The sequence below is a fragment of the Triticum dicoccoides genome, chromosome 2B, assembly GCF_002162155.2.
Source record: "Triticum dicoccoides isolate Atlit2015 ecotype Zavitan chromosome 2B, WEW_v2.0, whole genome shotgun sequence".
NCBI lineage: Eukaryota > Viridiplantae > Streptophyta > Magnoliopsida > Poales > Poaceae > Triticum > Triticum dicoccoides.
In genome coordinates this window covers 409024111-409050324 of record NC_041383.1, presented here as the reverse complement: position 1 = coordinate 409050324, position 26214 = coordinate 409024111, and positions in this window count along the sequence as shown.

Genomic DNA, 26214 nt, shown 5'->3' with positions numbered 1-26214 from the left:
GGCGCTGGGCTGGGCCGGCAGGTGGGCCGGGAGCAGGCGTCAGGTAAGTTTTTCCATTTCTTTCTGTTTTCTGTTTTTTTAATACTTCTGCAACTTTGTTGAATTAAATAAAATACTTAGGCCACTCCTAAAATCACCAAACTACTCCTGGTCCATAGTTGGATTATTTCCAACATGAAACATTTTAGTTTGGAGATATTTGAGCATTTAAATATTTTATATAATTTTAAATGCCCAAATTCAAATATCTATGATTTAATTCAAAAACCCTAAGATGGCCTAGGAAAATGTGCATCACTTTTGGCAGAGGTTCTGGACCAAGACAAAAATGATGGGCATTTTAGAAGGGCATTTCAGGTTCATTGAAAAAGTTTTTTTAGTAAACCCTAATTGGTTTCAGAGGGGACTGGGGGTTCTGTCATCCCCATTTCAGGTTTCTGATGAAAGAATAAACATGATGCAACACTCTAATGCATGAACTAGCTAGGGTGTGACAACTCACCCCCACTCAAAAGAATCTCGTCCCGATATTTGGGTTCCTCCGGAAAGAGGGCGGGGTACTCGAGTCGAAGACGATCCTCCCTTTCCCAAGTTGCTTCATCCTCAGAATGGTGCGACCATTGTACTTTGAGAAACTTGATATTATGACGTCGAGTGGTACGCTCGGCCTGATCGAGGATACGAATGGGGTACTCTCGATATGTAAGATTATCTTGGAGATCAAGCGTTTCGTGGTCCACTCCACGGATAGGATCCGAGAAGCAACGCCTGAGTTGAGAAACGTGGAAGACATCGTGGACTCTGGAGAGGTGCGGAGGTAGTTCCAACTGGTAGGCAACTTCTCCTCGTTTAGCGAGAATGCGAAAAGGTCCAATGTAACGAGGAGCCAATTTGCCTTTGATACCGAAACGATGGGTTCCCTTCAGAGGGGTAACCCGAAGGTAAGCCTTCTCGTCAACCTCGAAAGTCGTAGCCTTATGTTTTCGGTCATATTGACTCTTTTGACGAGATTGGGCTGTTTTCAACTTTTCACGAACGATGCGAACTTGCTCTTCTGCTTCCTGAATCATATCCGGGCCAAAGAATTGTCTTTCCCCGGTCTCTGACCAGTTAAGGGGTGTTCGACACCGTCGTCCATAGAGAACTTCAAAAGGGGCTTTACCCAAGCTAGATTGATAGCTGTTGTTGTAAGCGAATTCGGCAAATGGAAGGCACTTCTCCCAATCCATTCCGAATGAGATAACAGAGGCTCGAAGCATGTCTTCTAGAATCTGGTTGACACGTTCCACTTGACCACTCGACTGAGGGTGGAAAGCGGTGCTAAAGGAGAGACGGGTTCCCATAGCATTTTGGAAACTTTCCCAAAATCGAGAGGTGAAAATACTTCCTCGATCCGAGTTAATTTCCAAAGGAACACCATGGAGAGACACTATCCGGGAGATGTATAAGTCTGCCAATTGACTAGCGGTTATACTCTCACGAACAGGTAGGAAATGGGCTACTTTGGAAAGACGATCGACAACGACGAAGATAGCATTATTCCCTCTCTTGGTCCTGGGAAAACCGGTAATGAAATCCATACCAATTTTATCCCATTTCCATTCAGGAATAGCTAAGGGTTGAAGGGTGCCAGCAGGCCGTTGATGCTCTGCTTTTACACGACGACAGACGTCGCAATTAGCAATATACTGAGCAATTTCTCTCTTCATCCTAGTCCACCAGAACCTCTGGCGTAGGTCCTGATACATCTTAGTACTACCGGGATGAATGGTGAGAGGGGATTCATGAGCCTCCTTAAGGATTAACTGCCGTAGATGCTGGTTCTTGGGAACCACTAAACGGTTCTCAAAGTACACAACACCATGATCATTGGTGGAGAAACAACTAGCACCTCCGCTAGCAATGTTCTCCTTGATTTTAGATATTCCCTTATCTCGCTTTTGGGCAGCGATGATTTGATCCGTAAGAGTAGGTTTCGCTACCAAGGTGGAAAGAAATCCTTGAGGAACAATGTGAAGGTTAAGCTTCCGAAATTCCTCATGGAGAAGCGGTTGACCTTGTTGTAACATCAAGTTGTTACAATAAGATTTACGACTTAGCGCATCAGCCATGACGTTGGCTTTCCTTGGGGTGTAAGTTATTCCTAAGTCGAAATCTGTGATCAACTCAACCCAACGTCTTTGCCTGAGATTCAAATCTGGTTGGGTGAAAATGTACTTCAGACTTTGGTGATCAGTGAATATTTCGCAGCGATTACCAAGAAGGTAATGTCGCCAGGTTTTAAGTGCATAGACTACGGCTGCAAGCTCTAGATCATGAGTAGGATAATTCTCCTCATGTGGGTGCAGTTGCCGTGAAGCGTAAGCAATTACATGTCGATCTTGCATGAGAATGCAACCTAATCCTTGTCGCGAGGCGTCGCAGTAGATAACAAAGTCCTTAGAGAAGTCTGGCGGTACCAGCACGGGAGCAGAAGTCAGGCGTCTTTTCAGTTCCTGAAAGCTGTGCTCACATTGTGGAGTCCATTCGAACTTCTTATCTTTCTTGAGGAGTTCGGTTAGAGGTTAAGCAACTTTGGAGAAGTTTTCGACAAAGCGACGGCAATAGCTCACTAAGCCCAGAAAACTCCCTTGACCGATTCAGGTGGAGTCCAATTAAGGACGGCTTGAACTCGCTCAGGGTTAACAGCAATACCTTTACCAGATATTACATGACCCAGATAGGTCACTTCCGACAACCAGAATTCACATTTAGAAAATTTGGCATAAAGGCGATGCTCTCGAAGTTTCTTCAACACTAGCCTTAGATGTTCGGCATGTTCTTCCTCATTCTTGGAGTAGATGAGTATATCATCGAGATAAACCACGACGAATTTATCCAAATACTCCATGAAGATTGAGTTCATTAACCGAGAAAAGGTGGCTGGAGCGTTGGTTAAACCGAAGGACATGACGGTGTACTCGTATTGGCCATAATGAGTAACAAAGGCCGTTTTAGGAATGTCCCCGTTTCTGATTTTGATTTGATGGTAGCCCAACCTCAAATCCATTTTGGAGAAGATTGAGGATCCAGCGAGCTGATCATACAGGTCGTTGATCCTAGGGAGCGGATATTTGTTCTTGATTGTGACCAAATTGACAGGTCGGTAATCTACAACCATCCGGTCCGTACCATCCTTCTTCTTGGCGAATAGGACGGGGCAAGCCCACGGAGATGAACTAGGTCGTATGAAACCCTTTTTCAAGGACTCATCGAGTTGTTTCTTAAGCTCGGCTAGTTCTAGGGGTGCCATCTTATAAGGTCTTCTAGCAATCGGAATGGTTCCTGGGATGAGGTCTATTACGAACTCAACATCCCTGTCAGGTGGAACACCTGGCAATTCCTCTGGGAAGACATCCGGGAAGTCACGGACTACCGGAACGTCCTCAAGGTCTGGCAAAGGGCTGGCGTTAAGAGAATATAATTGTCGCTTGGCTAACCGGGTCAAGACATTGACTATCTTGCCCGAAGGATGAGTGAGTTGAACAGTCCTAGAGAAGCAATCAATTTTGGCATGATGAGCTGACATCCAGTCCATACCCAAAATGTATTAATATCTGAGAATTTGAGAGCTATCAAAGATGCAAGGAAAACAAGTCTGTCGACTTGGATTTCATTTCCATAACTTACCCTGGAGGTCTGCCATCTAGAACCGGGAGTAGAAATTTCCATAGTGGATGGCATGTCACAGAATGCGGTGTTATGCAAACGAGCATAGTTCTCGGATATAAATGAATGAGAGGCTCCTGTATCGAAAAGAACAGATGCCGGGTGGCAATTAACAAGGAGCGTACCGAGAACGACGTTGGGATCCACTTGAGCTTCTTCGGCAGAGATACAGTTGACATGGCCACGTGTAGCGGTGGCCGGCTTGGCGTGGAACACTTTCCCTGTCGGCTTGCCACGGCCAACAGCTTTAGCAGATTGGTTGGGGTTGGTCTGGGGACACTCACGCATATAGTGGCCAGATTCCCCACACTTGAAACAAGTCACGGAACTGGTGCGTGGAGGAGCACTGTTGGTTGGACCCCCATAGGGCTTGGCTGGTGCAGACTGTTGAACGGGGCGAGGCGTCTGGAAGGATGGCCTCGTTGTGAACCTGGGTGGCAGGGCGGTGTTGGGCACCCACACGCGGCGCTTCTGAGGACCAGCACCGGATGAGGAACCCATGTCACGGCCATGCTTGCGTGTTGCGTCATAATCAGTCTGACCAGTTTCAGCACTGATGGCCTTGTTAACAAGCTTCTGAAAAGATGTGCACTCATGCAGACGGAGGTCGCGGCGAAGCTCAGGACTAAGTCCCTTACGGAACCTTGCTTGCTTCTTGGCATCAGTAGAAACTTCCTCAGTTGCATATCGTGCGAGGTTACCGAACTCCCTGCTGTAAGCATCCACAGAGAGTCGGCCCTGAGTGAAGCTGCAAAATTCCTCACGTTTACGGTCCATGAGACCCTCCGGAATGTGATGTTCACGGAAAGCCTCGCTGAATTCAGCCCAAGTAGTGACATGGCCCGCTGGGCGCATAGCTCCATAATTCTCCCACCATAGACTGGCGGGGCCTTCAAGATGATATGCAGCAAAGGTGACCTTGTCAGCCTCAGCTACCAGCGCGGAACGCAGTTTGTGAGAAATACTGCGAAGCCAGTCATCAGCGTCGAGAGGCTCGATGGAGTGGTGGAACGTGGGTGGATGTAACTTGATGAAATCACTGAGTGACACCACGTTAGTCCTCTGATGGTGTGCTGTGTTCTGTTCAATACGCTCCAACAAACGGTTGGTCTCCCGCTTGTTTCTTTCGGCTTCCATCATAACCTCGGCTAGGGAAGGAGGATGAGGCAGATTTGCATTCCTGACTCCACTGCCTTCGGCCTGCTCTTGAGGAGCAGGGTTAGTGCGCGTGTTGACCATCCTAGGTAAACAAGACAATGATTTAGTCAGAATGATAAAATTCCGACATAGGATACAGAATGTAAGGAATAACTCGGAATGCAAGATGATCATCCGTATGACATGGTAGATACAGAAACTGCTTCTTTATTCCATCTTCATACACACCATACAGGGTTTAGTACAAGACCAAACAAAGTACTATTACGGTGAAAAGAGGATTACATCTCATCGGAGGCATTCCCAGCTCCTATACATTATTTCTACACCTCCGGAAGGCGATACAGCTAGGTCATATCCCACGAGTCACGCAGGACGATAAACGACACAGCTAACACGAACTAGTGATACTACCACTAACTCAGACCGATCCGTAGTAGTCCTCGTAGAAGTCACCTCCATAGCCTGGAAGCTCAACATGATCATCCGGAAACAGACGATCTCGCAAAGCTTGTGGACCATAGGGGCTAGGATGAGGTCTTGGACCAACAGACGGTGGCCTGCGGGGACCGCGAGGTGGGGTGATGCCTCCTACATCACGCCAACCCATCACGTCTGGCAGAGCAGATCTCACAGGATAGAGATCGCGCATATCCGAATATCCAGCTTGCACCGCCGGTGCAAACCGAGTCAATGTGGCCCAATGGTCAGCACGGGTATTGAAGAGCTCTAACCTCAAGGCCCGATTTTCACGGTCCTTATCCTCGAGCATCTCAGCAGTGGTGCGAGTCCGTGAATCCTCCTGGGTGGGGTCAGCATAGATAGCCTGGAGATACCCTTGTGCTCCCGGGAGTGATCCTGGCATATACCGGAAGTCAGAGTCCCGAAATAGGCCAGACCTGACTCGCATGATGGTCATCATAGAGTAGGCGGCGTCCTGCACAGCCATCTCAATAGTAACCCCGAGTCCATAGGAGCAGTGAAGGGGCTCGGTGGACCCAGGATAAGATGGAAATATCCTGACAGTGCAGAGATACTGGCTTTGATTAAAGTCTTGGAATTGCTCTTCGACCGTGTACTCAGGATACCAACGGTATCCAGCCTCAGTCATTACCCTGACCAACATGGCAGTATGGCCGGGTACATCTAGGCATCGAGTCAGGCGAACCACTTGATTGAGGTCGCGAGTGGCCATCTGGAAACACAATCATAATGCAAAGGCATTAGAATTTCTAGCAAAATTTCGGCAGCATAACAGTTGTAAATGCTCAAGAAGGGTTTTGAGACATTTGACAAAGGATTTCATACACACTCAACATCATCATATCAAAGTTCTGAGTCCATCCTAGTAGCATAATGTGGTAGTAGAACTGAACTAGGCTTGTATCCATCAAACCTATAAGGTACTACTGATTAGTAACACGTGATCCTGCTAGAGAGAGTAGATCCTAATTCCTTAACCCCCGGTGGAAGAATAGACTGACTCAGATCAGAATGTCATAAGATAAAGGAGTAAAAAGAGCCTTACGTTCCACCCACAAACAATTCCCCTACATATAACTAAAGAATTTCTAGACTCAACATCGACTAGTTTGGCTTGGAGAACCTACAGGCAGTCCGGCTCTGATGCCAACGCTGTCAGAACCCCGACTCGATGTCACATCGATCTAGCTTGTAACACCTCATATCACTTTGCGGCCTCATGCACGGTATCCCCACGGGTGTCGCCTTACCTTTGCCCGGGACCGTTTGCGCCTTTTAGCTCACGTATATGATAGTGTCGCTAGCATCCATATGATAAAGAGCCCGGGCTGACATGACTAGTCGTAAACCCAAAGTGGCACAGGCTTACAGGGACAGGCATCCATGACCCAGCAACGAACGTGTCGGTCATCAGCAAGTGGGTCCGGGCTGTAGCACTGGGCTAGCAGGACTCCGGTAAACCGGGCTGTAGCGGGCTAACAGGACTCCGGTACTCAATGCGTGACATTTCCCCGAAGGGACAGACACATGAACGAAGAAGGACACATGCCGGCCAGCCTAAGTGTTCCAGAGCAGTAGCAAGCTACCATGGCTCAGTGGTAACACTAGGAGACATTTCCCGGTAAGAGAGGCTACTAAGGATAAACAACTAGATAGTCAGATCCCACACATACCAAGCATTTCAATCATACACACAATATGCTCGATATGTGCAAATACAACAAGGCATCACAACATGACTCTATGACACAAGTACTTTATTTAAGGCTCAGAGAGCCATACATAACATACACAAAGGTACGGGTCACACGACCCAGCATTCAAGTCATACAGTCAGACAAACCAGCAGCGGAAGTAGCTTGTCTGGGTACAGACAACTAGTAAAATAAAAGAGGCTTGGAAAGCCTAGCTATACTACGTGGTCCTTCACAAGCTCAGGATCACCACCTGGGCCTTAGCCTACTCATTGATGTCAACGTCTACGTAGAACCCATCAGAAGGGGTTGCAGCGTCTTCTGTAAAAATGTAAATTATAGCAACATGAGTACAAAGGTACTCAGCAAGACTTACATCAGATCCTACATACATGCACATTATCAAGAAGGGTTGGTGGAGTTGTTGCAGCAAGCCAGCTTTGACTCTTGGCTAGACTATCCTACGAGACTCCAACTTGAAATGGTTTTGCGCACACGAGTCCACTACTCACCACTTCAATACACTACCGAGGATCCACCTCCGTCTTCCTACGGAAGAGCCATCCTCGGCACTCACACTTATCTTGAGGCTTTTAGTAGTTTCCATTTACTTGTCTATGAACTGTATAGGCAACCAAGTAGTCCTTTACCGCGGACGCGGCTATTCGAATAGATCATGTTAACCCTGCAGGGGGTACTTCTTCATACACGCTCTCACCACTTACCGTCGTTTACACGACATGTACTCGGCAACCTTCAAGCGGAAGCCCAACGTGGGTGTCGGCCACGACCTACCTAATCACCTAAGCCTCCAGTCCAGGTTTATCGCCTATTCAGGTTCCATCCGCAGGGAGTCCGGCCGAGGTTTCCCATACGGCCCCGAACGATGTGAACAGGGTTCCCGAGATACCTCACGGGTATTCGGTACACCCGGCCACGTACCTACCGCATCACAGCCCACCCCTATGGTCAGCGCTGTCCACGGCCTCCAGTAGGCTACAAACACCAGAAACTACTTGCAACTCCTGGACGGAGAACTAGGGTGAATAAGAAGTCGAGAGGGTCCATTGGTTTCGGGCCCAATGCATGGTAGTAGCTGATTCTTAAATCACACATACAGATCTCAGTGCTTAAGGTCGGCTTCAATGAAACAACCCACCATGTACTCCTACATGGCCTCTCATCGATACCTTTACCAAATCGTGTTCACCACACCACTCTCATTACCGACATAATCATTTCACTCTAGCCCATCACCCAGATGAACCAGACCTGACACGACTCTAAGCATAGCAGGCATAGCAAGGTAGGAACAACACAAACATATGGCTCAATCAACTCCTACACATGCTAGTGGGTTTCATCTAGTTACTGTGGCAATGACAGGTCATGCAGAGGAAATGGGTTCAACTACCGTAGCACACAGCAGTTTGAATCGCGTTGTCTTAATGCAGTAAAAGAGAGCAGGAGCGAGAACATGGGATTGTATCGATATGATCAAATGGTTGGTTGCTTGCCTGATGGTTCGATGCACGGATACGGTTCTTCGTTAGGGTAGTCACGGTACTCCTCGGGGACAGATCCTGTCGTAAAGGATAACGATACACAGGCATCACCAAACAATGTGCAACAATATGATGCATGCATGAAACATGGCAATATGAGTGTGTTGGGCTAATGCAACTAAAGCTACCAACGCTGTCAGGACCCCGACTCGATGTCACATCGATCTAGCTGGTAACACCTCATATCACTTTGCGGCCTCACGCACGGTATCCCCACGGGTGTCGTCTTACCTTTTCCCGGGACCGTTTGCGCCTTTTGGCTCGCGTATATGAAAGTGTCGCTAGCATCCATATGATAAAGAGCCCGGGCTGACATGACTAGTCGTAAACCCAAAGTGGCACAGACTTACAGGGACAGGCATCCATGACCCAGCTTCGAACGTGTCGGTCATCAGCAGGTGGGTCCGGGCTGTAGCACTGGGCTAGCAGGACTCCGGTAAACCGGGCTGTAGCGGGCTAACAGGACTCCGGTACTCAAAGCGTGACATTTCCCCGAAGGGACAGACACAGGAACGAAGAAGGACACATGCCGGCCAGCCTAAGTGTTCCAGAGCAGTAGCAAGCTACCATGGCTCAGCGGTAACACTAGGAGACATTTCCCGGTAAGAGAGGCTACTAAAGATAAACAACTAGATAGTCAGATCCCACACATACCAAGCATTTCAATCATACACACAATATGCTCGATATGTGCAAATACAACGAAGCATCACAACATGACTCTACGACACAAGTACTTTATTTAAGGCTCAGAGAGCCATACATAACATACACAAAGGTACGGGTCACACAACCCAGCATTCAAGTCATACAGTCATACAAACCAGCAGCGGAAGTAACTTGTCTGAGTACAGACAACTAGTAAAATAAAAGAGGCTTGGAAAGCCTAGCTATACTACGTGGTCCTTCACAAGCTCAGGATCACCACCTGGGCCTTAGCCTACTCATTGATGTCAACGTCTACGTAGAACCCATCAGAAGGGGTTGCAGCGTCTTCTGTAAAAAATGTAAATTATAGCAACATGAGTACAAAGGTACTCAGCAAGACTTACATCAGATCCTACATACATGCATGTTATCAAGAAGGGTTGGTGGAGTTATTGCAGCAAGCCAGCTTTGACTCTTGGCTAGGCTAACCTACGAGACTCCAACTTGAAATGGTTTTGCGCACACGAGTCCACTACTCACCACTTCAATACACTACCGAGGATCCACCTTCGTCTTCCTACGGAAGAGCCATCCTCGGCACTCACACTTATCTTGAGGCTTTTAGTAGTTTCCATTTACTTGTCTATGAACTGTATAGGCAACCAAGTAGTCCTTTACCGCGGACGCGGCTATTCGAATAGATCATGATAACCCTACAGGGGTGTACTTCTTCATACATGTTTCCACCACTTAGCGTCTACACACGGCATGTGCTCGGCAGACTTCAAGCGAAAGCCGACATGGGTGTAGACCACGACCTACCTAAACACCTAAGCCTCTAGTCCAGGTTTATCGCCTATCCAGGTTCCATCCGCAGGGAGTCCGGCCGAGGTTTCCCATACGGCCCCGAATGATGTGAACAGGGTTCCCGAGATACCTAACGGGTATTCGGTACACCCGGCCATGTACCTACCGCATCACAGCCCACCCCTACGGTCAGCGCTGTCCATGGCCTCCAGTAGGCTACAAACACCAGAAACTACTTGCAACTCCTGGACAGAGAGCTAGGGTGAATAAGAAGTCGAGAGGGGTCATATTTCAGGGCCCAATGCATGGTAGTAGTTGTATCTTAAATCACACATACAGACCTCACTGCTTAAGGTCGGCTTCAATGAAACAACCCACCATGTACTCCTACATGGCCTCTCATCGATACCTTTACCAAATCGTGTTCACCACACCACTCTCATTACCGACATAATCATTTCACTCTAGCCCATCACCCAGATGAACCAGACCTGACACGACTCTAAGCACAGCAGGCATAGCAAGGTAGGAACAACACATACATATGGCTCAATCAACTCCTACACATGCTAGTGGGTTTCATCTAGTTACTGTGGCGATGACAGGTCATGCAGAGGAAATGGGTTCAACTACCGTAGCACACAGCAGTTTGAAACGCGTTGTCTTAATGCAGTAAAAGAGAGCAGGAGCGAGAACATGGGATTGTATCAATATGATCAAATGGTTGGTTGCTTGCCTGATGGTTCGATGCACTGATACGGTTCTTCGTTAGGGTAATCACGGTACTCCTCGGAGGCAGAACCTGCCGCAAGAACACCGATACACAACCATCACCAAACAATGTGCAACAATATGATGCATGCATGAAACATAGCAATATGAGTGTGTTGGGCTAATGCAACTAAGACCAGAAGGGTTTGAACCAATTTGAATCAAAGATTCAAATTTCAAACTCAAATATGGTCCTTTAAGGTGTTTTACCTTGTTCTGCATTAGACATCAAGTTAACTTGTTTAGTCATGCATGAAAATAGTACAGATGGATAGATTGGATTTTTCTGATCATTTTTCATATATTATTTGTCTGATTTGGAGTTACAAAATAAAAGTTATGAATTTTTAAAGTTTAAACTATATTCTGGAATTTCCTATATTAGATTAATTCCAGAAAATCAATTATTGCGTCAGCCTGACGTCAGTGTGACGTCAGCAGGTCAACGGAACACGTCCGGGTCAAACCTGACAGTGGGTCCCGCGTGTCAGGGTGATTAATTTAATTAAAGTTTAATTAAACTAAACCTGTTTAATTAGCAGGGCTGGGCCCCACCTGTCATTGACTCAGGGGAGTCAACCAGGGCCCACCCGTGGTCAAACCCGGGTCGGCTGCACCGGCGTTTAGCCGCCGGCGAGCCCGACGCGGCGGCGGAAGTGGTTTTGGCTGTTTCGGCCACCAAATGGGTCGTGGAGACCACCGGAGTGGAGCTGAGGACGAGCCGCAGCTCTTGGTGGAGTCCGTTGGGGTCGGGGTGGCCGGAGTTGGCGCCGGCGATGACTTTGGCGGCCACCGGGGTTCGGCCGAAGACGAACTTGACGCAAGAGGGGTCGGTGAGGTGCGGGGAGTGGCTAGCTAGGTGCTAAGTGACACGGTGAGCATGATGGACACCGTGGAGTGGTCGGAGGGTGACCGGGAGCACGTCGGCGACGAGCTCCACGGCGGTGGGTGCGGTTGAGCTCCGGGAGGTCGCTACACGGCTCGGGAGCAAGAAAAGGAGGGGGGGGAAAGATGGCTAAGCTCACAGTGAGTGCGACGAAGCCCTTGGTGTGGCCGGAGATGGACCGGAGCGGCGACGGCGTTGAAGGGGATCTCCGGCGACGGCGGTTCGGGCGAGGTCGTTGCGGTGGACTCGGGCGTTGCGAGCGCTCGGGGCTCGGCTTGCTCGATGGAGTGGACAGCGGCGGAGCTCCTGGACACAAAGAGAGGACGCACGGGTGGCGGGGAGCACGGCTACGACGAAGGCACGGCGATGGTGGCGTCGGCCATGGCGGGGGAGCGCGAGGGGGAGGAGCTGGAGAGGAGAGGGGGTGTCTGGGGGGTTCGGGGGAGCGAGGGAGGCCGATCCACGACGTCACCGGGCGAGGGGAGCGGCGAGGCGGCGATTAGGTGCGTGGCGCGCGCTGCGGTCACCGTCGGGCACATGCCTGCCTGCCTGGCCGGCAAGCAGCTCGCTGGAGCGGCGCTGGGCTGGGCCGGCAGGTGGGCCGGGAGCAGGCGTCAGGTAAGTTTTTCCATTTCTTTCTGTTTTCTGTTTTTTTAATACTTCTGCAACTTTGTTGAATTAAATAAAATACTTAGGCCACTCCTAAAATCACCAAACTACTCCTGGTCCATAGTTGGATTATTTCCAACATGAAACATTTTAGTTTGGAGATATTTGAGCATTTAAATATTTTATATAATTTTAAATGCCCAAATTCAAATATCTATGATTTAATTCAAAAACCCTAAGATGGCCTAGGAAAATGTGCATCACTTTTGGCAGAGGTTCTGGACCAAGACAAAAATGATGGGCATTTTAGAAGGGCATTTCAGGTTCATTGAAAAAGTTTTTTTAGTAAACCCTAATTGGTTTCAGAGGGGACTGGGGGTTCTGTCATCCCCATTTCAGGTTTCTGATGAAAGAATAAACATGATGCAACACTCTAATGCATGAACTAGCTAGGGTGTGACACCTAGCTAGGCATAATGCATAGTTTCAAGCATTGTTATCTTGCAAATTAACTCCATAGGTTGCCCTCATAATGGATTAATATGGTTTCTTTATTCTTTTTCTAGGGAAGTTTCCCATACCTTTCTTTAACGGAAACTGAAATTTTATTTTCCCTTCTTTCCTATCAATAACATAACCTATGGTTTGTAAGAACGGTCTACCAAGTATTATGGGACAAGATAGATTGCATTCAATATCAAGCACAATGAAGTCAATGGGTACATAATTCCTATTTGCAAGAATAAGAACATCATTTATTCTACCCAAAGGTTTCTTAATAGTTTAATCTGCTAAGTGCAAATTAAGAGAACATTCATCCATATTGGTAAAACCTAGCACATCACATAGAGATTTGGTATTTTCAAAGCGCTAGCACCCAAATCACATAAAACATTGCACTCATAATTTTTAATTGTGACTTTAATTGTGGGTTCCCACTCATCATTTAATTTCCTAGGTATTGAAATCTCCAATTCTAGCTTTTCTTCTAAAGCTTTCATCATTGCTTTTACAATATGTTCTGGACTGCAACAAAGGAACACACTCAATCAAAGAACAACTATCAAAATTAAAGTCTTTGTAATCCAAAAGAGTGGGTACATCACTATTTAAAGTTTTTACCTCTCCAAACCCACTTCTATAAAACTTATCGTTAAGATTTTCACCCTCCGAACTATGCGGGCGCCTCTTAGCTAAAGTTGATTCTTCTTTGATCCCCTTTTCATCAAGTTGAACATTGCTAAATAAAGATTCGGTAGAAGAAACACCAATCATTTTAATATCTTCATCATTACTATGATAAAAAACCGGGCATAATCGCTTTTTCTAAGAATTCTTGGTTAGCCCTCAATCTGGTGGTTATTTCTTCTTTCATCCATGGAGACATAAAGATCTTTAATTGATTCACTAATATCAATCTTGGGTGGAATTTTTGGACTTCAAATTTTCCACATCATGAACAATTCTATCCATACTTCTAGACATATCGTCAAGTTTACTCAAATTTTTTCTATCGTAGTGTTGAAAACTTTTTGAGCATTAATAAATTCTTTAATATTACTTTCATGATCAGATGGCATCATATTATTATTATTATTATTATTATTATAAGAATTACCATAGGAATTGCCACAGTTATTATAGAAATTTCCTAGGAACAACCCAGGACTAAAATTACCTCTGTAAGCATTACTATTAAAATTGTTTCGTGAGACAAAATTCACATCTACGGGATCATTTTTTTGGTCAATCAAAGTGGAAAATGGCACATCATTAGGATCAATAAGAGCACTTTTACTAGCAACCAATTTCATAAGCGCACCAACTTTATTGCTCAAAGTACTAATTTCTTCAACCGAGTTCACTTTCTTACTAGTGGGAGTTCTTTCGGTATGCCATTGTGAATAGTTCGCCATAATATTATCAAGAAATTTGGTAGCGTCTCCAAATGTAATTTCCATAAAAGTATAACCCAAGGCGGAGTCTAAAAGTGTCGGTGTTCTGGATATGGGGGTACCCAGACTTGCCTGCCTGCGGCCCACTATGTGGCTCCATCGATGGCTTGGTACGACCCAGCTTCAGCATCAACAACTCAAGACCCTCGCGAGGGGCCAAACCTCGCAAGGCAGGCGACGCCAAGATCCCCAAGGTGATCGGACTCCCCAGGCTAGCTCCCGAGGAGCGGAGACTTATATCCAAGGTGCACCTCATTGACATGAGCCATGACGACCAAGGCCAGGCGGACGCCAGCGGGCGTAGAGTACTAGTTTCCCCTTTGGTTCTAAGGAGGCAAGCAGCATGCCCGAAGTTCGGAGGAATCAGCCAAAGGTTTCCATTCCGGTGCAATAAGACCAAGACCAACAGGACGGCAGGACGGAGGTCATCGCCGAGCCCACCGCAGCGTCACGACCAGAGGCTTTTGTAGGCGAATACCACTTAGGATAGGGTGTACTTCTTGTCCCCCTTCAAATCTGGCCATTGTGGGATCCCTTCCTACCAATATTTGGGAAGAGGACCATGGCCACTATGAATAAGACTTAGCCACCACCATAGAGGGGATCAGATCCATTCTCATCTGACCACCTCACCAGCTCCCTCGAGCTCAAGAACACCTCACCTCCCGAGGTTGTTCATCCACTATACTAGTTCATCCTTGGTCCCTTGAGGCAATCCACCAAAAATCTGGTGTAGGGTATTACACCGCAAGGTGGCCCGAACCAGGATAAACTGTTGTGTCTCTCTGTCCCTTTGAGCTCGACGCGCTAGGCTGTGAGGATCGCTAGTAGACAGGCTGGGTAGGTTGAGATCTCCGCACACACCCCAAAGTTCGGACCTATCAAGGGTTTGCGGAACCCGAAATCCGACAAAAAGATTTCTAGAAACAAAGTTCAATCCCACATAATTTTTTTGTATGATCATCCATAAATTCAAACCATGAGTAGGGCAATTTCTTATCATTAGTTTCATCCTTTCCCAAGATTGGGCAACATGTTCATGCTCAAGTTGCTTGAAATTCATAATTTGATTTCTAAGAGAAATAATTTTTGTGGGAGGGAAATACTTGGTAATAAAAGCATCTTTACACCTATCCCAAGAATCAATACTATTTCATGCCAAAGAGGAAAACTAAGTTTTAGCGCGATCTCGTAGTGAGAATGGGAATAATTTTAATTTTGCAATATCATTATCCACATCTTTTTTCTTTTGCATGTCAAACAATTCTACGAAAATGTTAAGATGAGATGCAACATCTTCATTAGGACTACCAGAAAATTGTTCTTTGATAACAAGATTTAATAAAGCGGCATTAATATCACAAGTCTCCACACTACCGGCAGGAGGAGCAATCGGAGTACTAATAAAATCATTATTATTAGTATTGGAAAAATCACACCGTTTTGTATTTTCTTGGGACATTGTAACTAGGCAAACAAGATAATAAGCAAACAGAAAAAGGCAAACGTAAAATATTTTTGCGTTTTTGTAAAAAAAATCAGAAGTGGGGGAGATGAAAACGAGAGCCAAATAGCAAATAATGTAAATGCAAGGAGATGAGAATTTATGCGTAGGTACTTGATAGATGTTGATGATGTCTCCCCGGCAATAGCGCCAGAAATTCTTCCTACTACTGGTGAACAGCATTGTTTTTCCCCCAAAGAGGAGAGAATGATGCAGTACAGTAGAGATAAGTATTTTCCTTAGTTAAGGACCAAGGTTATCATTTCAGTAGGAGAACCATGCAATACCTCCTAAGCAGCACTTGCACACAAAATAATAAATCCTTGCAACCCAACGCGAACAAAGGGTTGTCAATCCATCGGTGGTTACTTGCAGGATCAAATTGTGTAGTAATCGATAGATAGATTGAAAAAATATACAAAATAAAATAAGTGAAGAAAAATTGCAGCAAGTTATTTTTAGGATTTTTAATATATGATAAAAGTAGACCTCGAGGCCATAGTTTTCACTAGAGGCTTCTCTCTTGAAAATAGCATACGGTGGGTAAACAAATTACTATTGGGCAATTAATAGGAAAGCAAATAATCATGACGATATACAATGAAATGATCATGTATATGGGCATCACGTCCGAGACAAGTAGACCGAAATGATTATGCGTCTAAAAATATTACTCCACACGTCAACTGTTGGGGATATAACTATTGGGTATGACCCGCCCAGGAGGGGTTAGGCCATACCACTGGCGGTTCATAATGAGAAGGCCCAAGAAGATGTTGAAGATGGCGGTTCATGAAGCAAGCTTACTGAAGGCCCAAGACCCGGAGGAGACTTGAGGCCCACGGGTATAAACCGCCATATGTTTAACTTGTATGTTAAGGAAAGTTTAGTTCTGTCACCGAGCTGGACATGTTGTGTATGAGCCGGCCGGGACTTTGTAAGCCGTCGGAAATCAGCCTGTGTATATAAAGGGGTGACCCGGCGACGGGTTAGGGCAAGAAACAACAAGTCGAGAACTAGCCCAAGCGTATTCACTCCCTGGTAATCGAGACCCAAGCAATACAACCTAAAGCAGGAGTAGGCCTTTACCTTGTTGCGAGGGGCCGAACCTGGGTAAAAACTCTCTGTGTCCCTTGTCCCGTTTTAACCCATTCAAGCTAACTAAGTTGCGATGGCTCCACACCTAAGTCCTCATGCTAGGGCATCTGCCGTGACAATTCCACGACAGTTGGCGCCAACCATGGTGCCCGCGCATGGTGATTTCGAGTTCTTGAAGGGCAGCTTCGCAGGGCTCAAGGGGTACATTGTGGGCCGGATGACCAAGAGTCATCACGGCAAGCTTTACATCGACGACGCAGGCTGGGGCCCCGAGGCTGGCTCAATCGAGTACGGGTACCGGGTCCCCTTCGGTGGCATTCATGTCTTCATCGGGAAGATTGGTGAGTCAGAAGCTGAGCCAGACACCTACACCGACATCGTCGAGACGGCTCAGCGCGCGTGACTTGCCAAGGTTCAAGCCGCCCCAAAGCATGTCTTTGTTGGTTTTACTCAAGGAGTGGACCTGGACGGAGGATCTGAATCCGGTGGTGAGATGGCCGTCTATTCAGGCGATGAGTCCTCAACCGGCAAGACCAATTCCATGTATCAGGTTCAAGATGGTGGGCTTCGGGTCTGTTCTGATGGTGACAGTATTTCGGACCCCTATGAGCCACCAAACCGGGTTACAATCTTCATGGCTGGTACACAGCCAGCGCAGGATTCTTCAACTACGGCAGCAATGATCTCTAGTTCAGCGACGACAATGGCAGCCGGGGTAGGAGGCCCTGTGCGCCCACCGGCTCAAGTTTTATCTGATCTGTTGGAGGCTCTGGCAACATTGTTGATGGCAGAGGTGACCCCGGCGAACCAAACACAACATAACACGGCCGTTGCAAAGTTATGTGATGAGATAGCGCAAGCTAAGGAGGATTTAAACACTGAGAACACTCGGATGGCGACAGAGCGAGACGCCTTGGAGAGGGAGGCAGAACGGCTTCAAGCAGAGAACTTTCGCTTAAGCTTGGACCGGGATGGATCAAACACTGTTTTCAACAGAAGGCATGTGATTCATTTACCCCCGGTTTATGATGCTAGGAATATTTTCAACACGCCTAGGGCAGGAACCGGTAACCCACCTTGTGTGGGTCGGGTCATTGAGGCGCCGACGGCTAGAGCACCGGTTCAGCCTCGTGCTGCAGACCCCCCACATTTGAATATGACCCCTCAGCATGCTCCAACGCCCCCGGGTCATTTTTCCAATTCTTTGGATAATATGATAGCTGCGGCTACTCGATTGGCGGCTCTCCCGGTTCAGGATGAGTTGCCAGCGGCAATGGAAATATGGCGAGTCGGAGAACTTCTTCAGACAGCGATGGCTCAACAGGCAGCTTATTCATATAGTCGTGATCGGATTCATTCAACCCCACATCCAAGCCGGAGTTACAACAGACACATTGATGAACCGGCCGTGTCGAGCAGTGAGCGGCACCGCAATCAACCTCGTAGACCTGACCCGCCGTGCGCTGGTTATGAGGCTCGTACTTTGGTGGACTAGGGTAGAGCGTGACGTGAGGCGGAATTGGCAGCTCAGCTAGCGGCTCAACATCAATCTCTGGTTTATCTTTCAGCGTTTGTCGAAGCAGGAGCGACATGTAGAACCTTGGGTGTGCCATGTTTCGTGCCGGCTCTACGCAATGAGAGCTTGCCTAAGGATTTCAAGGGCCCTCGCAAGGTGCCTAATTACACGGCGGATCAGCCCCCAGAGGCTTGGATTGAGAGCTATGAGATGGCTATGGAGATGCTGGATGTTAGTGATGTTGTTGTCGGCATTCTGGATACGGGGGTACCCAGACTTGCCTTCCTGTGGCCCACTACGTGGCTCCATTGACGGCTTGGCATGGCCCAGCTTCAGCATCAACAACTCAAGACCCTCGCGAGGGGCCAAGCCTCGTGAGGCGAGCGACGCTAAGACCTCCAAGGGGATCGGCCTCCTGAGGTTGGCTCCCGAGGAGCGGAGACTTCTACGCAAGGTGCACCTCGCGAGGCTCAGCTGACATGAGCCATGACGACCAAGGCCAGGCGGGCACCATCGGGCGCAAAGTACCAGTTTCCTCTTTGGTGCAAAAGAGGCAAGCAACAGGCGCAGAGTCCCGAGGAATCAACCAAAGGTTTCCATTCTGGTGCAACAAGACCAAGACCGCCAGGATGGCAGGACAGAGGTCATCGCCGAGCCCACCGCAGCGTCACGACCAGAGGCTTTTGCAGGCGAAGACCACTTTAGTCAGGATAGGGTGTACTTCTTGTCCCCCTTCAAATCTGGCTATTGTGGGATCCCTTCCCGCCAACATTTGGGAAGAGACCAAGGGAACTATAAATAGGACTTATCCACCAACATAGGGGGGATCAGATCCATTCTCATCCGACCACCTCACTAGCTCTCTTGAGCTCAAGAACACCTCACCTCCTGAGGCTATTCATCCACTGTACTAGTTCATCATCAGCCCCTCGAGGCAATCCACCAAAATGCTGGAGTAGGGTATTACACCACAAGGTGGCCGAAACCAGGATAAACTGTTGTGTCTCTCTGTCCCTTTGAGCTTGACGCGCTAGGCTTTGAGAATCGTGAGTAGGCAGGCTGGGTAGGTTGAGATCTTTGCACGCACCCCAGAGTTCAAACCTATCAAGGGTTTGCGGAACCCGAAATCCGACATTTGGCGGGCCAGGTAAGGGTGCGTCCGATCCTCTCTCCCGTTGATCGATCCACCGCTACTCTGACACCATGGCCGACGCCCCGAGAGACCACGTTGAGCACTGGGTTATGTGGGCTTCTTCAACAACACCTGCCGATGAGGAAGACCTCCACTCTGCGCTGCTCGCGGCTCGCGCTCCGCCTGGGGCCGTCGGGTGCAGCCCCTCCTCTAGCGCTACGCGATCTTCAAGCTACGCCGTGGAAACGACATCACACTCTCCCCGGGAGGAGGCAAAAATGTGGGCTGCAATCATCATGGCTCGAGAACTGCTGAGGTGCAGGCTGGCAGAAAGCGGCCACGACGCCCTGCTGGAGCGAGTTGCCGAATTGTTGGATGCAACATGCAGGGGTGCAACACCATTCTGCACCCTGCCCATGTTGCAAGTCGTGGTGGTGGCGCGCACTCACCCTCTCCACACCCGCGTGCCCCCTCACATGCCCCCTGAAGAGCCTCTCGGCATCGGCCTACCTCACGGCGCAGCCCGTACTGCTTCGACCATGCCACCTCGGGCCGGGGTGACTCCGAGCAACCTCCCCTAGGGCCGCGCTGGGGCACCAGCCCTCAGTCACCAGGATCTGATGACACCTGCAGGGGGCGGAAGCGCGAGATAGCTAGGCACTAACTCAGGAGCGGCCAACCCGGAATCCTACGTGCCTGTCGCAGTGGACCTGAGGTACGCGCCGAGAGAAGGCCCCATCCGATCCCCCACGCCGGGATGGGCGCTGGAGGTACACGAAGCCGAGGCTTTTTGCAAGTCGCTACAGGGCTCCACCAACATCTTCGACATCAACAACCACTGGGTACAGCTAACGCCTCAGGAGCATGCTTGCGCTAACCATGGATCGCAGGTGAACTAGGGCACAGCCACCGCCAGGACTCTCAGGGTGGCGGCCCGGCCGTAGGAACACGAAGGGCCTTCGGAGCGGCGTGGGGGGAGCCCGAGGCCAGGGCCTCCCCCGCGTGGCATGGAGCAAGACGCTGCTTGGAGGTAGGTCCCCCGCCGGGGAAGGCGCATGCGAGCCCTTCCCCCCGGCAGAGGGCCTACGGTCGCCAAGGGTGTCGCCAATGTCCTCGTTGCCCCTTGGTCTCTTCCTGGTTTCCGGACTCCCCAACCGTGGTCGGGGGCGGCTCTAGGCGGGGTCCTCATCACGCGACATGAAGCAAGGCTCCTGCCTATGTAGGTCTCCGCTCGTGACACTCTCACGCAATAATTAGTGGGTTTGTACATGCCTCCGAGTCTCCTGAGAGCCGCCCTGGGGACTCATGGGGCTCCCTCCCACATCCTAGTGGCCGCACTTAGCTCCATGCCAGTGAGAAGACTAGACTAGGTGCCAGACGCGGCTGTTCATTTGCTTTCCGAAGTTGCTTGCAATCTTTTAGTAGTCTCCAATGGAATTGGTGCTTTCATCCTTTGGTTTGCCAAGTTGGATTTTTCTCCTCTCGTTTCGTTCATTCTTAGCCTGGGCCAGGAAGGTGTGGCAGTTGCCCGTCGCTCTTCCTCGCACGTCTCACACGTGGGGGATAGGCAGTCTGTGTGCATGGGCCCGCCCTCGCACGAGCACACCTCACCGAACCCCATTGCCCTAGTGCTTCGGCTCTACCCTCACGAGGAGCCCTCGGTCAAGCTCACGGGCACCAGCACCCCCTCATGTTCGTGCCCCTCGAGCAGCGCGACGTGGTGCATTAAGCCATGGCTAACCTATGATAGGAGGCTCGCGCAAAGAGGAACAAGGTGCTAGATAGGCTTTCTTTTTATCTAAAACAGCTCTACGGCAGATCTACAACAGGAATGGGGGCTTCGCCGGGCGCCAAGGGCCTCGCCCTCGTGAGGCGGGAAGTCACCATAAACACATCAAGCTAAGTTATCCTACCCACGCCAATCTCGAGTACAGACATCATGGCACAACATTAAGATAATAAGCATTGCATAAAAGGGCATAACTACCATAGTTTATTACACACCCCAGCGGGGCACCCTACTTTTTTTTCGAAGTACAAAAGAAAGGAAAGATTAAGCAGAAGTGGCCCAAGGGCGTGCGGATCCAGCGCCAGTGCCGCATCTTGAAGCAGCACCTCAAGGTGCCCCGGGCGCTCCACCAGTTCACCCGCAAGTGGCCGAGGTCGCGGCAGGTCTCGAGTCCAAGTTTGGCGGCCCTGAACTCAGGCCGGGCTTCCCTCCAGCTTCACTGGGGCGTGGCGGCGAGACGGACCACCGCCACCCTCGATCCGAGCTCGATGGCGTGGGGGCTGGTTGTAGCCACCGCTGCTCGAGCTCTCATCCGAGGAAGAGCTGTCACTGCAGGAGGAGGAGCGGACGTCGCCAAGGCCAAATTCACCCTCGTCGCTAGCACGGCAGATGTCAAGGCCGAGCTCGTCGTCGCTGCCTTCTTCTAGGTAGCACCCCACGCGGCGGCCGTCTTCCCAGAACACCCTCACGAAGAGGGTCGCCAGACCATCATACTTGAAGTGGAGGGTGCACCTCCCGCTCAGGCCTCGTGCACAGGCAAACGTTTGCTAGCCACGGGTTAGGACCATGCTGCCTGTGGCGGCGACCTCAGCCCCCACCCGTGAGGCCCTACTGTAGCAGTCGTCAGCCTACTGCCAGAGGCCATGAAGCCCCGAGGGTGGCAGCTCGCAGGAGAAGAAGCGCGGAAGCTGGAGCGAGGTGCCGGCAGGCCTCTCCGACCACACCACAAACTCGGGGAGCACGTCGGTGAGGAGAAGCGTGGCCGAGGGTGGCGCACAACAACGGTGCGCCTCCCTTTGTCGTGGGAGGTGCCACGGGGCCGGTGGCCCCCGCCGCGAGAAAAAGTACCACCACGAGGGCCAAGGGAGACGCCGGCCCTTGGAGGTACATGCCCGCGCCCCGTGGGGACCACCACCGGGGTCGTGGCGTGCTTGCGGGGCCGGCCGCGGCCTCCCTTGGGTGGTGGAGAATCTAGCCCCTCCTTGGGGGCCTTTCCCATCTCGGCGGTCGAGAACCTCCTGATCGGCACCATGGATGCTACAGCAAGATGAAGGAGGAGAAGGGAGAGCGGCGAGAAGATGGAGGAAGATATGAGCGAGGGGGGCTATGCTCCTCCCCTCATTAATAGTCGGAGGGAGGCAAACCACCGTCCTCCACGGCCTCGTGTAATGATGATCTTCTGCATGCAGCATCGACCCGTCAAGTCGAGCGGTTGCCGAGGCAGCATGGGGAAGTGGAGACACCCACGTCCCATCAATCGCCACGCGTCGTTCAAGGTGGTATGTGGTTAGGCTCGTGGCGCTCCGCACTTGTCCCTTGGCTTCGCCTAGAAGCCAAGTCTGAGCGTGCCTTGGGCCCGGGGGCTACTGTTGATGTTCTGGATATGGGGGTACCCAGACTTGCCTGCCTGTGGCCCAGTGCATGGCTCCATCGACGGCCTGGTACGTCCGAGCTTTAGCATCAACAACTCAAGGCCCTCGCGAGGGGCCAAGCCTTGCGAGGCGGGCGACGCCAAGACCTCCAAGGGGGATCGGCCTCCTCAGGATGGCTCCCGAGGAGCGGAGACTTCTATGCAAGGTGCACCTCGCGAGGCTCAGCTGACGGGAGCCATGACGACCAAGGCCAGGCGGGCTCCAGCGGGCGAAGAGAAGTTTCCTCTTTGGTGCAAAAGAGGCAAGCAGTAGGTGCGGAGTCCCGAGGAATCAACAAAAGGTTTCCATTCTGGTGCAACAAGACCAAGACCGCCAGGACGACAGGACAGAGGTCGTCTCCGAGCCCACCGCAGCGTCACGACCAGAGGCTTTTGCAGGCGAAGACCACTTTAGTCAGGATAGGGTGTACTTCTTGTCCCCCTTTAAATCTGGCCGTTGTGGGATCCCTTCCCGCCAACATTTGGGAAGAGGACCAAGGCCACTATAAATAGGACTTAGCCACCAGAATACGGGGGGGGGGGGATCGGATCCATTCTCATCTGACCACCTCACCAGCTCTATTGAGCTCAAGAACACCTCACCTCCTGAGGTTGTTCATCCACTGTACTAGTTCATCCTCAGCCCCTTGAGGCAATCCACCAAAACGCTGGAGTAGGGTATTACACCGCAAGGTGGCCCGAACCAGGATAAACTGATGTGTCTCTCTGTCCCTTTGAGCTCGATGCGCTAGGGTTTGAGAATCGTGAGTAGGCAGGCTGGGTAGGTTGAGATCTCCGCACGCACCCTAGAGTTCAAACCAATCAAGGGTTTGTGGAATCCGAAATCCGACAGCTGCATGTGCTAAGTATTTCACCATGATGTTGGATGGGCCGGCTCGTACTTGGTTGAAAGGGCTGCCCGCTAATTCCATCGGGTCATGGGCGGAGTTGAAAAAACAATTTATTCAAAATTTCAAAGACAAATGCAAGAAGCCTATGTCGATTCTAGATTTGGACTCTTGTGTCCAAGACGAGGGCGAGTCAACAACCAATTGGGTGCGCCAGATCTCAGCAGTTATACACTCATCGGACAGTATCAATGTCGGTTCAACGGTCCTGATGTTAGAGAAGAACTGCCATTTTCTTCCCCTTAAGCAAAAATTGGGGCGGCTTAAGCGTAATTGCAATGATATGGGGGAGCTCATGGCGGCTCTCAGCAGATATGTCGACTCTGATAGCACGAAAGACCCTGAGTCTGATGAAGAGAAGGTTGGAAAGGGGAAGAAGAGTGGCAATGCAAAGGGACAACATAACATGGCGAGTCAAGGTGGCAATGGTAAACATAAAGCGGACGGCGGTTTAGACTTCGTGGCTAACACCAATACGTGGAGTAATAACCAGTGTCATAAGGGGAAAACGCTAGCACCCCGATTTGGAGGACCGAAGTTTAACCTTGAGGCCATGATGAATCAGCCTTTCCCAAAGCACGGAACCCAGGATAAGTCGGCCAGTCATCTGTGGAAGGATTGCTTCATCATGAGGGAGCATAGAAACTCTATTTTTTTCTAGAACAATCATGGCCAGCACGGCGGTTCAGGTTCCGCCTCTCATGGACCTGTTTTCGGATGTGGTGGTTCAAGCTCTAGCTTTCAGGGCCAAGGCAATCAAGGTGGTTTTAATTAGCAATCTCGCCAAGGGAATCAGCAGCAACAGTCTGGTTATTAGAGCAATCCAAAGCAGCTGAACAATGGTCAATATCATGTGTTCACCACAAGTCTGTGCAAGCGAGATCAGAAAATCCATAAGCGGGCGGTGAACTCCGTTGAGTCGGCATTGCCTCGTTATTTGAGATGGTCTGAGCATCCTATTGTATGGAGCCGTGAGGATCACCCGCCCCGGGTTGACAATCCAGGTTAGTTGACATCGGTGGTTGCTCCACAGGTAGGAGGATATAATCTTACAAAGGTGCTCATGGATGGGGCAGCAGTATCAACATACTTTATTATGAGAATTTTCGTTGCATGAATTTGACTCACAAAGATCTTAAGATGTCTTCTAATGTTCCCCATGGGGTGGTGCCTGGTAAGTCGGTGTATCCAGTGGGTAAGATAACACTGGAGGTGGCTTTTGGCGATGACCATGATTCCAGAGCTGAGAAATTGACCTTTGAAGTGGTTAAGATCAAAAGCCCATACCATGCTTTGTTTGGGCGGCCGGCTTACGCCAAGTTTATGGCGCGGCCATGTTATGTTTATTTGTAGCTTAATATGCCGGGTCATAAGGGCACCATCATGGTGCATGGTGATAGGAAGATTGCTCTGGACTATGAAGAGGGTGATGCTGCTTATGCTGAGTCGGCCTGTGCTACTCAGGAGTTAAAGTTTTATAAAGATAATGTTGACCCGGTGGATATGACGCCTTTGAAGAAGCCAACTACAGAAAATGACCCCTGTTGAAGTTTAAGTCAGCAGATGACACTAAGTTGGTTGATTTTGTGCCCGGCGACTCGTCCAAGCAGTTCAGCATGAGTGCTAATATATATCCGAAATAGGTAAGTGTGCTCATTGGGTTCATCCATGAGAAGTGGGACATCTTTGCATGGAAACCTTCTGACATGCCAGGTGTACCGAGGGAACTCGCTGAGCACACTCTTAATGTGGATCCAAAGTTTAAACCGGTCAAGCAATTCCTTCGTCGTTTTAATGAAGAGAGGCGCAAGGCAATTGGTGAAGAAGTAGCCCGGCTCTTTGCAGCAGGGTTCATCATTGAAGTTTTTCATCCTGAATGGTTGGCTAACCCGGTGCTGGTACTTAAGAAAAACAGCACTTGCCGTATGTGTGGGGATTATACATACCTTAATAAGGCATGGCCGGCTGATCAGATTATTGATGCTACGGCGGGTTGTGAGCATTTGAGTTTTTTTGGATGCTTATTCTGGTTATCATCAGATTAAGATGGCAGTTAAGGACCAGGAGAAGACAGCTTTCGTCACTCCCTTTGGAGCCTTCTGCTATGTGTCTATGCCCTTTGGGATCAAGAGTGCCCAGGCGACTTACCAAGGGTGTGTTCAGAATTGCCTCCGTGACCAGATTAGGCGCAATGTTCATGCCTATGTGGATGATATCGTTGTGAAATCCAGGAAAAAGGAGACTTTGATAGATGATTTGAAAGAGACTTTTGAAAATCTCCGGGTTTACAAGATGATGCTTAACCCGGCCAAGTGTGTCTTTGGCGTGCCAGTAGGTAAGCTTTTGGGTTTCC